The sequence below is a fragment of the Brassica rapa genome, unplaced genomic scaffold (assembly GCF_000309985.2).
Source record: "Brassica rapa cultivar Chiifu-401-42 unplaced genomic scaffold, CAAS_Brap_v3.01 Scaffold0363, whole genome shotgun sequence".
Taxonomy (NCBI): Eukaryota; Viridiplantae; Streptophyta; class Magnoliopsida; order Brassicales; family Brassicaceae; genus Brassica; species Brassica rapa.
The window spans coordinates 17,191-32,784 of NW_022610305.1; the positions used below are offsets into that span (position 1 = coordinate 17,191).

General features: G+C 35.0%; 2 long non-coding RNA genes across 2 annotated transcripts in view; one reads left to right on the plus strand and one right to left on the minus strand.

Moving 5' to 3' along the window:
• LOC117130220 lies at nt 1–4,019 on the minus strand. Its single transcript, XR_004453664.1, has 4 exons — nt 2,779–4,019; nt 2,515–2,699; nt 874–2,441; nt 1–792 (listed from the first exon to the last, which is right to left on the minus strand). It is a non-coding gene; the product is annotated as an uncharacterized LOC117130220 (long non-coding RNA).
• Nucleotides 1,681–15,594, plus strand: part of LOC117130221 — a 27,283-nt gene continuing 13,369 nt past the window's right edge. The window contains exon 1 of the long non-coding RNA XR_004453665.1: nt 1,681–1,883. This is a non-coding gene — a long non-coding RNA (uncharacterized LOC117130221). The remainder of the gene's footprint in view (nt 1,884–15,594) is intronic.

Sequence of the window (15,594 nt, forward strand, 5' to 3'; positions counted from 1 at the left end):
TTTAAAACAGATGGGGGTATAACTTTATTACATTATATTAAGAAAACAAAGAAACTTGTCCTATGATAGCATCAAAACTTGGAAATGTGTAATACAAATATGACAATGGCCAGCCGAACAAATTAGTTAGCAGGCCCTCTTCGTAGGGCACAAAAGCATGTTTTTGAGAGTTCAGAGACTAATCGAAACTGATACGACGCATCTTACAAACAAGATTACCCGTAGGGAAATCAAGTTCACTACCAGCGTCTGATTTCATCACATCTTTGAGCTCATCTCTTGGTGTAGCCACACACGTCTGGAAAGTTGCAAGCACAGGAGGAATCGGCATGGACAAGGCTGCAAGCACATTGCTCAAGTACTCTATATCTATACACAGTTGCTGTGCTCCTCGGTCTGAAATGTATTGGATTCCTCTCAGTTGCTCCATGTACAGAGCCGTTGCGCCTTCTGCTACCTTGAACATCCACTCGGTTGCAAAGAACTGTGCGTCCTCGTTGTTTGAATCACCATTGGTTGAGATTCCTTCAGCTAGAGGCTCAAGCTGCTGAGGTAAAGTCAGGAGATATTATCCAACGCTTGTAACGTAAGCCTGAGGGTATGAGCTGAAGTTTGGTAGAGCAAACGCAGTTTGTTCCTCCACAGAAGACCAGATTGGTAGGCAAGATACTTCCCCGAGTCTTTGCCTGACTTTTGATATGAGGATGTCATATACAAGTTTGTTCACTGTGTCCTCAAACGCAGCTACTCTCTGAGATGCCAAAGGCAGTGCGTGGAACTTGGATCTTTTGACTGCAAAAAAAAAACAGCAAAAGGAAATGATACATATGAACAGTGTATATTAATTTATGAATCTTTGTCAATTAAGACTACCTGTTCCAACAGGTTTAGGAGTTTGCGAGCCTTCTCCGGAACATCAACCAACCGAATAGCTGCCACATCCAGGGAAGCTCATCCAGCCATAGACAAATCTCCAGCTGTTTGTTCACTTGTCAAATGTGACAGGTTCTGATCCAGATTTGTGCCAAATAGTGAAATAGACAAGCTGGAGTTTAGTCTAGCCAGAGTGGCTCTCAAAGAAGCTTCAAACACAGAAGACCTGCTCAAGTCAGCTTCTCACCGTCTTTATAGGAGCTTTCGTCTAATATTTTAAGCCTTCTGGTGTTGTCAATCGAGACATGGTAACATAAAACTGTCCATGGGTAAATACAGGCCGGGGAAGATATAAAGCTGACTTGCTTTAGGCTTTGGCCTTGACTTTTATTTATTGTCATGGCATAGCTAAGTCGGATTGGGTATTGCCGTCTACGAAGTTAAAAGGATGTATGCTGTCAGTTGGGCTTAGCTGTATCCTAGGGAGTAATATTCGTTCACCAACTTCTGGTCCGGTCATTTTTATCAAAAAAAACAAAAAAAAAAACTTCTGGTCCGGTCATAATCTCCACTTCGACAATCACCAAGCCATGATCCTGATTAACGTTGCGCAGTGAATTCAAAGGAGTAGCATGAATGTAGTTTACTCAAACCGTGCCCAAACTGATCCGATTCGATTGTATTTTATAAATTCCTTACTAACATTTTCTTGTATTCCTCCTGTGTATTAAAATAATTTTAAAATAAAATCTAAAAATTAAACCCGGGTGGAATTATTCATACGTTAGTCTCCCAATTAATCTTGAAATTTGAATAGTTACAAAACAACTAAAATTTTAATAAATCAACAATTCCAATTTAGTTATATAATTATAACTTTATTTTTCTTAATCTTAGGAAGATTGTGAATGAATTTACTTGTTCCGTAGTCATTTGTATCTAAACCGAAACATATAGTAAAAAAAAACTAAATATTAGGAATTAGTAAATCAGAGTATTTCGGTTGGAATGTCACGTAAGATGATAACTCGAATAATACTGAAAGTCTGTATAGTAACTAATTATTTAAATATTCTATTATATCATTACTCAAAAGTTAGTTATAGGATGACAAAAAGTTTCCTTTTAGTATTGTTATGATTTCAACGTCAAAAGCCAAAAACGCAAAGGAGTAGCATGAATGGAGTTTACTCAAACCCTGCCCAATCTGATCCGATCACAATTCTAATGGATTTTCCACTTTTATTTCAGTTAAAAGAATTGAAAAAACTATATAAGAGGGAATAAATTGAAATAGTTTTTTATTATTGACTGAAACAAAGATAATCAAAGGTGCGAAAGTACTGCAGATAAATAAGAAGTATTTAAACTTGGAACATGAAACCATAACTGCTGGTATCCACTTTCTTGGCCATCTTGGTAGATGAGTGGGTCCTCTTCTTCGCCGAAGCATCGCCTGGTTTCGCATCAGTATTCTTATCTGCATCACTACTGCCTTCTCCAGTTTCAACACGAACAGGAACCAGACCACCATCTGCCATGTCAGCATCATCACCATCGTTTCTCCCCTGATACATTCGGAAAGTGTTACATACTAACAGACATACATAGATAATCAAAGGTTCGCAAAATCACTCTTACCTTAACGACAAAGTCAGGAACTGGAACACGCTCATGCTCCTTAAGGATGCGGGTGATGGTGAGGTCTAATGGTGTGCAGTGAAGTTAAACGTGCTAACTCTGACCTGGAAGGTGAATGTTTTTCCTTCCATGTCTGTGATAAACAGCGGCACCTAAGAGTCCTCAGGACTTACTCCTTCCTCAGCCTGTTCGTCAGAATTAAAGCACCATGTATGTTAGCATTTATATTTAATAATCCTTTAAGAAGACTAATGCACATCTTACCAACACTGACCGGCTTCACTTGCTCGGAGGTTATGCAGCTTAGTCATCACACCATCAAAACACACGAATGCACCTTCAACTGTGCTGTCAGCGATTGCCAACTCCACACGATAACTGATGGAGTTTACGGAAAAAATGAAGACGTCCATGCCTCTCCAAGGATAGAAATTAACGCCCTACAAACTTTCAGTTCTGAATTATTGCCTATACACTATCTAGCCCTTGACTAATTTGCCAATAATGAATTCAAGAATTTTAATCATATTTTTCTTCCTCCCAACAAGCTAGGCATTTCGAATCGTGACTGTGACCAGTTTTACAAGTGCATCACATCCGTCTTCTCGAAGTGGACTTTTATTTAGACGTCACCGTGCTATCACATACGAGTTCCTGGAGCTTTGTTTTCAAGAGTTTAACATGTGTGTTATAGGTTTCTACGGCGTTACTTTTCTGATTTTATGATAAAGAGGTTTAAGACAGAATTTTTACATAAACTTTGGTTATGATCTGGTATCTGTATTTCAAGTGTTTCCCTACATGGAATCACTTCCAAAACAAACAAACAAAAATTAACTATATGATTTCCCTACTTATTTCTACCCAGAAACAAACTAATATCTTAAAACATGAACGGTTGTTATTGCAAAAAAATCAAACAGATTTATTAGTTTGATGGGATTTATTGTTTTCAAACTCTAGCATTTATAATATAGAATAAATACTTTAAAAATATAGTAGATCAAGATGAGATGGTCAACATTTTAAGGAAAACAAGTGAAGAAAGATGACTGAAAAGAATAAGAGAAATTCTTGGGTTCACCCTCTAGGTGAATCTATAGGTTCACCAACCAATGAAAATTGGTTATTTTATATACAAATTTTTTCAAAAAAGGAAACAAAATTTTTAAAATTTATTTTTTTAAATAAAAGGATATAAAATACATAAAAAACGAATAATAACAATAAAAGATGATTTTTTCATATTGTTAAAGCTGTTCATATTAAACACTAAATCCTAAACCCTAAACATGAAACCCTAAACCCTTGGATAAATCCTAAACCCTTGGGTAAAGAGATATTCCAACGGTTATGAGTTTATCCATGGGTTTAGGATTTACCCAAGGGTTTAGAGTTTAGGGTTTAGGGTTTAGGGTTTAGGGTTTAGTATGAACGGCTTTAACAACATTAAAAAATTCTTTTCTTACAGCAGCTACTATTTTTTTATTTATTTTTTATATTTTACCTAAGGGTTTAGGATTTATCAAAGAGTTTAGGGTTTAAGGTTTAGTGTTTAGGATTTATCAAAATTTGTTTATTACAATTAATATTTTACCATTAGATATATTAAAATAATATTCTAGATCGATATTCAATTTTCAGTTTTTAACTATTACACGTAAAAAATATTATTAAGTATCTTTTTTTGAAAAGGGGGTTTTATATTTTAAGTAGGTTATTGAAGTACTTTTTCTTTTTGTGAATTTATTTGAAATGAGATTTCGATCTTTTAAACTATGATAATTTATGTTCTATACATAATTATATATTATTTACGTAACTCTAAAATCTCGGACTTGATTCTTCATATTTTATTAGTTAATTGTGTTACATATACTAGAAATACTTACTTCAAACTTAAAATATAAAAAAAATCAAATTTAAAATTAGTTATATATAATTTAATATACAAGAATTTACATACAAATAAAAATGATAAATGTAATAAATTTAAATATATTATCCGCGCGTAGCGCGGAGAAAGGATCTAGTTAAAATGATGACTAAATAACAAAAAAGTTAATAACAAATCTATGTTTTTTAGTTTTATTTTCCTTTAAGTCTTGTTTATTGAAGTTTGATTAGTTATCGTTATCTTTTATTCATTCCATATTAAATAATGAAATATTTAAGATCTAGTTTTTTTTTGTTTTAAAATAATTCTACAAGTTTTATACACTTGGATATCAAGTTAACAACAATGAAAAATTAGTCCCAAAGAGTTAAAAAAGTTATGGGCCCATACATATGAATAGTAGGAATGGGTCCAAGACCGGCACTGATTGACCCAACTGCCTCCTTGGATCTTGGACCTGCTCATTAAACCTCTGAGTGTTATTTTCTTGTGAGAGAATTTTCTGCCATAAATAGAGATAGTCATATCATTATTAGATCATACTATGAAGGCATATGTGAAATTAAGAGCGGGTGGTTTTCAGATAACTATGGTTAATGTAAGTTTCTTAAGAATCAAAGCAACTAAAGAGAAGTGAATCGGATAAATGTAAAATAGGTTTGCGAGTTTGTAATAGTTTCCTAATTTCTATTTCTTTACCACACAAACGATGCATTGATTGTAAAATAGGCTTTTGTGATTAATAAATTTAACATTTATTCCAAAAAAAAGTGAAACGGATAAAGACAAACCTTTTCTTGCACATACTCTTTGCCGTGTGGTATATGATGTTGCTCTTTATCTGACTGAATCAAGGAACGACTAGCTTCAATTTCAGTCTCAAGTTGCTCGTTTGGAAACAACAAGCTATACTTAGATAAATCGTCATATTTAACTGGATTATCATTGGCATGCACGTCAAACTATAGGTACATTAATTTTCATAAAGTTGATATGGAGAAGTTTTTTTCATCGTTTATTTTATGATGCTTAAACTTTAAATTCACATGTACATTTATTTATTCTCATTCTTGATTTCCCTCGAACGCTGGATCTTTTTTAGCTTGCTACGGATTTTCTTGTCTCTGACTAAACGTGGGTGTTATGAAAATAGTAAACCTATTCTAAAATACGATAATAAATAACCATTAGACTTAATAATTAGAACAACAAATATATTTAATATACTACCACAACAAAATATATAGTCTAGTCAACCTTTTTATTCCTAGACTACTAATTTGAGATATATTCAAAATTAATGGTAATTGAACAATTACCAAAATATTACAGTCAAATTATTTTTTACCATACTACTATATGAAATATGTTGAAAATTAATGGTAATTGAATACATTCCTAACGTTGTCCATTTTGTGTTCTTGACTCTTCCTCTCAACTATCTGTATATATAAGATTACAAGTGCATGACTATATTTCAACATCACAAAACAAATAAAAGATAAAACTAAAAGCGACAGCCATGGGAACACCAAAACTGAAGTTGGCTGTCGAGGAGTTGGAGATGGATCATCTCATGCTCCAGATCCAAAATGGTAGAATGCTTGATGACCTTTCTCAAACCGAGACTGAGAAGTTAAAGTCATATGCAAGTAAGAAGTTCCAAACTCTTATGGGTGAGATCCCAAAGGCACCATTCCCAATGATACAGGGGGGAAGTGTCTATTTGATGGATAAGTGGATCAAGGATCCATCTGATAAGGAGGATGAGATGAAGAAGACCTGTGAAGGAGAGAGCAGCAAGTCTGGTGGTGCGGACGATGCCTAATGAAGCAGCTAGCCGTCGAATAATAAAATTAATGTGTCTTGGAATAAAGTTGTTATTGTTGTGTCTTTGCATTCTCGTTTCATATTTCTAGTTTTTGTTGCTTTGGTCATGTTTCCTGTTTTTTGTTTCTTGTTGTGTCTTAAACATGTGTCTTTGTTTGCATATGTTAATCTAAATAATGCAATGTTTTCCCTTTGCAATCATTAAAGAGCTCATCCCGTATTTAACACTGTTTTTCTAGAGCTCAACATAAAGCAAATTGTTTGAGAACAATAAGCAATATATATACACATTAATTTTCATGAATAGTTTGTATGGAAAAGTTTTTCTCATCGTTTCTTGTATGATGCTTAAACCTTAAATTCACACGTAATATTTATTATTGTCTTTCTTGATTTTCCCTCGAACGCTGGATCTTTGGCTGCTTACTACGTAGCATTTTTTTTTTCTTTTTAGCATTTACATTAAGACCACAAATTACTCAGTATCTACAATTTCATGAGATTTGTTTTAGAGTGTGTGTGTCCTATTTTTTGCAGACGCTGGTCTTCCTAGGGATGGCAATTGGTACCACCCGCCCCGCTGCGGTCTCTATCTCATGTGGATCTTTGCGGGTCAGCCCGCCATGACCCGCGGTACCCAAACCCGCGGGTAGTAAAAAAGATGATGTTTCGTTGTGGTGAGAAGATTATGTTTCCACATGTTTTCTTGAACGAGGACGGCTCTCAACTCAATACTGTAACTTAATAACAGCATGTGCACTACTAGGACTTAACAGAAACGAAGCAAACAAACTTCTTCCATATAAAGTAGGACTTAACAGAAACGCATCATTGCCCACAGAGAAAGGAAGGTAAATTCTATCTCCTACATTCAAGGACTCCTTGGCTGCCACCTTCAAACAGACAACATCAGCTTCTTAAAAAACAGTTCTTGTCCTAACCAAGAATTAACAGAAGAGCTATTTACCCTTTTAAGTTGGCTTCTTTGTAGTTCATCACCGTCATAAGTCACATGCCCTTCTCTTTTTTAACCTGAAACACATTTACAAATCTCTTAATCATGTAACTCAATGGTTCGATCGAATCATCAAAATAAAATATTTTAGCTGAAGAGATCACGGACCTGTCTTAAACGAAAGAGTTTCTGTACGAGGTTTCTAGGTAAGTCCAGACGAAGAATCCACCTCAGCTCCGGTGGTGGGATCTCCAAGAAGAGAAGCTATGGGGGTGGAAAGAAAACGGAGAGAAGCTTCACTGGTGGTTCGACGAAGAAGAGAAGCTCCGGTGGTGGCCTTAATCAAAGAGAAGAAGAACCGGTTGGTGGTGATGCTCCTCTGGTGCTCGACGGTGACTCGGTGGAGTCGTGGAGAACATGAATCGCCATTTTTGTGATCTCTCTTTTTTTTCAGGTGGAAACAAAACAAAACAGGAAGTGGTGCGGGTTCTTTCTGCCCCGCAAGACCCGCGATAGTCCAAACCGCAAAGGCCCAAACCCACATGAGACTTAACCCGCGACACCCGCTCACAAATGGGCCTCAATATCTCTACCCAAACCCGCCCCGCATGGGTCTTCTACGGGCCCAGCCCGTGGGCTGCGGTTTATTTGCCATTCCTAGTTTTCCCATAAGTGTCCAAGTTATTCACTCCCACCCATTAGTCCAACGCTTTCAGTGTAATGATAAAAGAAAGCCAAAGTGGAGAGGGATAGAGAGAGTAGAATTACACCCCAAAGATTCCAATAGCATTAATCTTCTTAATCGCTTCCCTCATCGCAAAACCTTCTGCCATTAGTGGTGACATAACAAAGTTAGTGGAGATTGAAAATCTCTGAGTCTCTCTTGAAGTTTTGATAGTCCATCCCAGTCTAGCAGCCCCTGATGTTTCAGTCTTGAAGCACGATTTAACATATGTTTTTAATAGGAAAGAAATAAACCACATGTGGAACATGTGCTAGGGGAAAACAATGTCCCTGTAAAAATGGACTAGACACCACGTAGTGGCAGCTGATCAAGCTCAGTTACTAGCTCCGTCAACTTAACCTGATTTTCATTCCTGCATTGAACCAACTGCCTCCTTAGATCTTGGACCTGGTAATTAAGCCTTTGAATCTTATTTTCTTGTGAGAAAATTCTCTGCCATAAATAGAGATAGTCATATCATTATTAGATCATACTATGAAGGCATATGTGAAACTAAGAGTGGGTGGTTTTCAGATAACTATGGTTAATGTAAGTTTCCTCAGAATCAAAGCAGCTAAAGAGAAGTGAAACGGATAAAGACAAACCTTTTCTTGCACAGACTCTTTGCCATGTAGTATATGATGTTGCTCTTAATCTGATTGAATCAAGGAACGACTAAAGTTTTCTTATATGGAGAAGTTTTCTTCATCGTTTATTGCCATTCTTGATTTCCCTCGAACGCTGGATCTTTCGTTGCTTGTTACGGATTTTCTTGTCTCTGACTAAACGTGCGTGTTATGAAAATAGTAACCTACTAGGCAGTAACTCGCGATGTGAGCGGAGTAAAATAGTTTATTAGATTATTTATAGTATGTTGTACTAAAAGATTTGTCATATAGCTTTTTTGGAATAAATATTCATATATATGTTCGAATTCAGTTGATCTATCGGGATTTCACACTTTTAGAGTTAGATATTTAAATCTTATTCAGATATTTACAAATTTTGGTTTAGATTTGGTTTCGAATCTTTGCGGGTTCAGTTCGGATTCGAGTTCGGATATCCATTTTAATCAGGTATTTTTTAACAAAAATATAAATATACTTAAATGCTCAAAATCCAAAAATAAAATAATATAAAACATAAAAAAATTAATAATGTAAGACTAACTATTTAAATTTACATAAAAATTCATTCAATTTAAATATTTGGATGGAGAACAAATAAATATTATCAGTATTTTTAACATTTACTGTTATTTTTAGATATTTACTTGTGTCTATGTTGATAATTTTGAGATACTTTCATATTTTTGAATATCTAATGAATATAAAATTTAAAATAATTAATATATTTAAATATATAATTGAGATTTAGATATTTTGGTATCCAAAATATTTTATTTTGGATTAGATTCGATTCTGGTTATCTAGATATTAAACTTTTAATCCATCTGAATATACTGAATCGTTTTAGTTTGTGTTTAGTATTACTTTCAAATCTAGTTCGATTCAGTTTCAGATCCAGATGAGTTAATCAAATAAATAGTGTGTGAGCACATTAAATTATTTGCGGTAGAGTTAAAAAATTAGTGTGTGAATGCATTAATTGTTAAATGATTGTGAGGCCGACACGTCAGCATACTCAAATTGAAATCAATGTGAAGCTATAACATAGAAAATATAGTGTGAACGCATTAATTACAAATGTTTCTCTTTTAATATATAGGAGATACTAAAATACGATAATAAAAAAAATAGACTTAATAATTAGAAAAACCAATATATTTAATATACTACCACAACAAAATATTTAGGGTCAAACTGGTAACCACTATAGGAACACTAGGAATGAGTAGGAGAAAAATGTAGAGAAATAAAATTATAGGAAGAAAAGAAAGATTATTCCTTACCGATTTTAATGAGAAACAAATTTGTTCTATATTCCTCTAGAATAAAAGGAATGAGAAGAATAAAAAAGAAAAATTATTTCTTATAAATGGTAAAAATAATTAGAAATAGTAATAAATTCATCATTCCCTTTCATTCAGTGGTCACCAGGTAGACACTCAGTATAGTCAAACTTTTTATTCCTAGACTACTAATTTGAGATATATTCAAAATTAATGGTACTTGAACAATTACTAAAATAATACAGTCAAATTATTATTTACCATACTACTATATGAAATATGTTGAAATTTAATGGTAATTGAATACATTCCCAAAGTAGTCCATTTTGTGTTCTTGACTCTTCCTCTCGACTCTCTCTATATATATAAGATTGCAAGTGCATGACTATATTTCAACATCACAAATAAAAGATAGAACTAAAAGCGACAGCCATGGGAAGACCAAAAGTGAAGTTGGCTTGGGTCGAGGAACGAAAGAGAAGAGCTACTGTTTGCCAGCGGAGAATGAAAGAATTGATTCAAATGGCTGAAGAACTAACCATCGTTTGTGATATGAGTGCATGTTTGGTCTTTTACAACCGTAAAAATGGTAAGCTGGTGGCGTGGCCATCTCTGGAGGAGGCTCAATCTCTCATCGACTGCTATAACGCATTACCGGAAACCGAGAGGAACATGAAGGCGGATGATGAAGAGTCATCATTCATCAAGACCATTACCAAGGAGATCGAGAAGAAACTAGAGCTTTCTCGGAAGGCTATCGAGGAGTTGAAGATGGATAATCTCATGCTCCAAATCAAAAATGGTAGTAGAATGATTGCTGATCTTTCTCAAACCGAGATTGAGAAGTTAAAGTCATATACAAGTAAGAAAATTGTGTATTATGATAGAGAGTTACGTAAGCAACATCCGAATACGAGTGGCAATGAGCCATTTCTTGAGGATGACGATGGGGAGATGAAGACCTATGAAGGAGAGAGCAGCGAGTCTGATGGTGCGGACAATGCCTAATGAAGCAGCTAGCCGTCGAATAATAAAATTAATGTGTCTTGGAATAAAGTTGTTACTGTTGTGTCTTTGCATTCTCGTTTCATATTTCTAGTTTTTGTTGCTTTGGTCATGTTTCTTGTTTTTTTTTGTTTTTGTTTCTTGTTGTGTCTTAAACTTGTGTCTTTGTTTGCATATGTTAACCTAAATTAATGCAATGTTTTCCCTTTCAATCATTGAAGAGCTCATCTCGTATGTAACACTATATGTTTTCTAGGGTTCAACATAGCAAATTCTTTAAGAATAAGCTATATTTTGATAAAGCATCGTATTTAACTGAGATTATCATTGGCATGCATGTCAAACTATAGGTACATTAATTTTCATGAATAATTTGATATGGAAAAAGTTTCTCCAACGTTTCTTTTATGATGCTTAAACCTTAATTTCACACGTAAGATTCATTGTTGTCTTTCTTGATTTTCCCCGACCGCTGGATCTTTGGTTGCTTGCTACGTAGTGAAACTTTTTTAAGCATATACATGAAGAATACAAATTACTCAGTAACTACAATTTCAAGAGATTTGTTGAAGTGTGTGTCCTGTCCAAGTTATTGACTTCACTCATTAGTCCAACGCTTTCAGTGTAATGATAAATGAAACCAACGAGAAGAGAGATAGAGAGAGAGTAGAATTACACCCCAAGATTCCAATAGCATTCTTAGATACACATACTTGATGTAGTACACCTATAAGGACATCTATAAGGACCACTCTTCTTTGATTGCTTCTTCAAAGTACACAGAACTTTCAAGTGCGCAGTGTTTATAAACAAGGCTTTTGGGGTATTAGGTTGATTAAAGAATCTTGATTAACATTTCAAGCCTGTGAAGTGTGTGAGAGAAAGCTTCAATCTGCACACACCAAACATGTGATTCAGAATACAGTACTCATGAGGATTCAGTAGGGTGAAAAAAATGCCCTTCTACTGTAAAACCTTTATGCAGAGAAAGCTATGGGCGTTCCCCAGTCAAAAAAAAAATATGCTTCTAAAAAAGTTTCAGAAGGATATTGCAACTACTTACCTATATCTACTGAGAGATATTCAGAGACAGACACAACATAATGTGTTCATGAAGGTTTATATGTAAAGTGTCCACTGAACTTTGACATGGATATACTTAGGTGAAACGTTTCATCTTCTAGCAAATTCGTTCTTCCCTTTATAATATCTCTAGCCAGACTATGTACAAGTTTTCAACTACCTCTAACAGTGTTCCCGGGGGAAAAACCAAATTCTCCAATGTCCAAATCTATTGAAATATCTAAGGTAAAAGGTCGAGACAGCAAGCAAGCACTCAAGAAAAAAGTACGCATGTGGCTCGGATCAATAGGTATGATATTCATATGGAAAATTCATTTTGATAACCCTGGACCAGATATTAATTTAGAAACCATGCTGCCATATTCTGTCAATCATATCCAATAAGATCAATATCTCATAGTGCATCAAATTAGTTGGCAATTGATTCTAGCCATCAAATAGGTAATTCTTGAAGCATGATTTATTTTTTTTGGAAAGCAACTTCATTGATTAAAAACAAAATTGATTAAATCCGTTGTTACATGGCGTAAGGCCTCCTTAGCTAAGAAATCAGCATCATAATTCCTCTCTCGAGGAATCCAACAGAAAGAAATAGCATCAAAAGAGCTAGCATCTATTCTAATATCTGAGATTATCCCACAAATCTCCAAAGGCTCAGTAGATATTAATTAAGTGCTTTGATCAGCTGTGAGGAGTCTGATTCACATCTTAGTCACCGGATCCCCAGTTCCTTACTCTTCCTAATCGCTTCCCTCATCGCTAAACCTTCTGCCATAAGTGGTGACATAACAAAGTTAGTGGAGCTTGAAAATCTCTGAGTTTCTCTTGAAGTTTTGTTAGTCCATCCCAGTCCAGCAGCCCCTGATGTCTCAGTCTTGAAGCATTATGATTTAACATATGTTTTTAACTGGAAAGAAATAAACCACATGTGGAACATGTGCTAGGGAAAAACAATGTGCCTGTAAGAATGGACTAGAGACAACTTAGTGGCAGCTGATCAACTCAGTTACTAGCTCCATCAACTCAACCTGATTTTCATTCCTGCATTGAACCAACTGCCTCCTTAGATCTTGAACCTGCTCATCAAACCTCTGAATCTTATTTTCTTGTGAGAGAATTTTCTACCATAAATAGAGATAGTCATATCATTATTAGATCATACTATGAAGGCATATGTGAAATTAAGAGCGGGTGGTTTTCAGATAACTATGGTTAATGTAAGTTTCTTAAGGATCAAAGCAACTAAAGAGAACTGAATCGGATAAATTTAAAATAGGTTTGTGAGTTTGTAATAGTTTCCTAGTTTCTATTTCTTTTCCACACAAACGATGCATTGATTGTAAAATAGGTTTTTGTGATGAATAAATTTAACATTCATTCAAAAAAAAAAGTGAAGCGGAAAAAGACAAACCTTTTCTTGCACAGACTCTTTGCTGTGTGGTATATGATGTTGCTCTGTATCTGACTGAATCAAGGAACGACTAGCTTCAATTTCAGTCTCAAGTTGCTCGTTTGGAAACAACAAGCTATACTTAGATAAATCGTCATATTTAACTGGATTATCATTGGCATACACGTCAAGCTATAGGTACATTAATTTTCATAAAGTTGATGTGGAGAAGTTTTCTTCATCGTTTATTTTATGATGCTTAAACTTTAAATTCACACGTACATTTATTTATTGTCTTTCTTGATTTCCCTCGAATGTTGGGTCTTTCGTAGCTTGGTACGGATTTTCTTGTCTCTGACTAAACATGGGTGTTATGAAAATAGTAAACCTATACTAAAATACGATAATAAATAAACATTAGACTTAATAATTAGAACAACAAATATATTTAATATACTACCACAACAAAATGTATAGTCTAGTCAACCTTTTTATTCCTTGACTACTAATTTGAGATATATTCAAAATTAATGGTAATTGAACAATTACCAAAATATTACAGTCAATTATTATTTACCATACTACTATATGAAATATGTTGAAAATTAATGGTAATTGAATACATTCCTAACGTTGTCCATTTTGTGTTCTTGACTCTTCCTCTCAACTATCTGTATATATAAGATTACAAGTGCATGACTATATTTCAACATCACAAACAAAAGATAGAACTAAAAGCGACAGCCATGGGAACACCAAAACTGAAACATATATATAACTAGAGTCGGCCCGCCCGTATTTTACTTGTAATCTAGATTATTATTTTTTGTATGATTTTTTTGTGTCTAGGATAGAAATTAACGCCCTACAAACTTTCAATTTTGAATTATTGCCTATACACTATCTAGCCCTTGAGTAATTTGCCAATAATGATTTCAAGAATTTTAATCATATTTTTCTTCCTCCCAACAAGCTAGGCATTTCGAATCGTGACTGTGACCAGTTTTACAAGTGCATCACATCCGTCTTCTCGAAGTCCATGCCTCTCCACATTTGCCTTGCATAACTACCTCAATGTTTCCGTTGTAGAAGACGCTCTGGTATGGATTCCTTCCACGGGAAGATGATATAACCCACCAGATCAAATATTCCAGGCTCTGCAACAGGGAGGAGTTTGATCAATTGCTCTGGTATGGCTACGCTTTCCATTTTCCAGTTTTTCTGTATATCACTCTCTCCTGCCGTGAACCACAAAACATATCACTCAACCTGAACAACATTAAAAAGCTGAACTTTAAAACACATCGAAAGATCACTCCTTCTCTACACAGCTAAAGTCAGAAACATTGGATAAAACAGTAAACTTTACAATTTAAAACGAAGTTTGTCTCCTAAAGAAAGCTATTAAGTAAACAGAATAAGATTCAACTTTCATGGCAAATCCTTTCCATCCACTTCATCTACCAAAAAAAGAGAAAAAATCAGAATCAAACTTCATGGCAAATCCTTACCATGGTCTTTTTCTAGCCTATATAAACTATATATAACCCATCATCTTCAAATCACAAACCTACAAAAATAGAAATAATATTCATCAAGAGTTTCAACTAAGAGCAAAATTCAGATCTAATAAAACTCAAACAAAACCCAGATTTGTCTATTCGACGGTGGTAATCCTCCATACAGCCTCTCCTCTCTTCCTCCACACTCCTCTCTGCTCCTCTACACCGTATCGATCCTCTGGTTCGTCTTCACACTTCGATTATTCAAACTTCACCAAAATCAAAGCCACACAGAAGAGATGATGAGAAAGTAAATAATTTGTAGATCTAAAAAGGAGGAGGGGATTCATTACCATTAATTGATAGAAACGGTAGTGGAGATGGAGAGACATGAGAAGAGATCTCCTGATGGTGGAGAGACATGGAGCAGAGATCCGAGGGAATAGAAGAACAGACGTGGAGAGCGAGAGAGAGAGACGGGAAGAGTAGAGACGTAATAGCCGGAGAGGAGCGGAGCTGTCACGAAGTAGGAGAGGAGGCATCACGGTGCTTAATAACTTCACGTAGGAGAGAGGCAGAGGAGGAGAGGAGGTGTCACAAAGTTATGATCTGTAACTTAAATGAAATGCTAGTTTTTGGGATGGTTGGACACGTGTCGTGCTCACAAAGCTCGACTTATCTAGGTGGAATCCTAGGTGTCCTAAGGAGAAGAGAACAAACTGTTTCTTTATATATAAAAGAGTGTTTTGCTCTCTCCTGAGGCTGCCACCTAGGATTCCACT